This window comes from Arachis ipaensis, chromosome B09, assembly GCF_000816755.2.
Source record: "Arachis ipaensis cultivar K30076 chromosome B09, Araip1.1, whole genome shotgun sequence".
In the NCBI taxonomy this organism is placed as follows: Eukaryota; Viridiplantae; Streptophyta; class Magnoliopsida; order Fabales; family Fabaceae; genus Arachis; species Arachis ipaensis.
Genome location: NC_029793.2, coordinates 13,592,371 through 13,593,762, shown reverse-complemented (window position 1 = coordinate 13,593,762; position 1,392 = coordinate 13,592,371).

Sequence of the window (1,392 nt, the reverse complement as noted above, 5' to 3'; positions counted from 1 at the left end):
GGGAGGGAGTTACAACTCGAATGGATTTTTAAAACGCGAACAAAATTTAGCTATAAAAAAAAACAAATTTAACATTGTAGTATTGTACTTATGAAAAATAGGTACAGCGTTAAAAGATAGTTCCAATCTTAAAAATATGAAATTTATTTGGAATTAATTAATTTAGATTGGTTGAGTAGTTAGCTTATTTGTCATTCGATTTGTTAGGATTTAAATCCCATCCTCATTCTATCTATGCAATATTCACTCTTAAATGGTGTCAGATTTGTTGGGGAAAAAAATATTCATTCGAAATTTTACCCTTGATATGTGCTTTAGGTTTCTGGCTTTCCATGGTTTTGGATTGAATATTTTCTATTGCCTAGAAACAGTTGGTGAGTTATTTTGATGCCTTTGGACTAGTTCAGTTCTGAAAATTGAAATTTGTTATGAAAAAACTCAATAAATATTCTCTACCTTTTATGGTTGGTTCTTCGGTTTATTACACTGCAGTCCTGTCTATTAGTTTTGGCCTTTTGGGTGTCTTATAATAAATAAATATACTTGATTTATAGTTGCTCAATTGCTCTCTAGGTCTGTTATTTTGTTTTCTTTTCTTTACTTTTATCAAAAGTGGTTAACAAACCATTTAGTACTATATTTTTTTATGTGAATTTTTTTCCTACTAAGTTCATATCTATCACAAAATGTTGAAGACCAGTAAAAACAAATATATATTTTCTTTGTTGTTGTTGAGTCATAAGATGTACTCTAGCTATGATAGGAAAGAATATAAAAGGTATACATATAGGTAATTATTCCGGTATTATTTTGAATTAGACAAAAGTTTTTTTTATATATTTGTTTGGTGTCTATATTTTTATTATGATATTTTTAATTTGTATATTTTTAAGTTTTATATTAAAATATAATTATAATTTTGTACGTTTATTCGTAATTTTATTATAATTTAATAATTTTAATTAAATTACAACTAAACCGATCGAACTATTAATTAATAAATGAATTATTACAATTGGAACATTCTAACATGTCATCACTGGAGCTATCAATAATAGCTTTCATGGTTTGTCCTGTCTGAGCTAGACGGGCATCTATTCTAGAAATGTACTCTAGTTATCGTGGAAAAGAATATTAATATATTATTGATACTCTCTTGAAAATTAGTGGATAAATTATTTTTTCTATATATTCAATCAATGTAACACGTAACTAAAGGCTGTTTTTTACTAATTGACCAACGTGCTGTGTTATTTTTTGTTCTTTTTTGTTCTGGAAAAAGTAATGTGTGTTAATTTAATATAGAGGTGTATTTTTTCTAATTTAAATTGTCAAATTAGAATTTTAAAATATATGAGATAGTATTTGAATAAAAATTTGAAATTCATATTT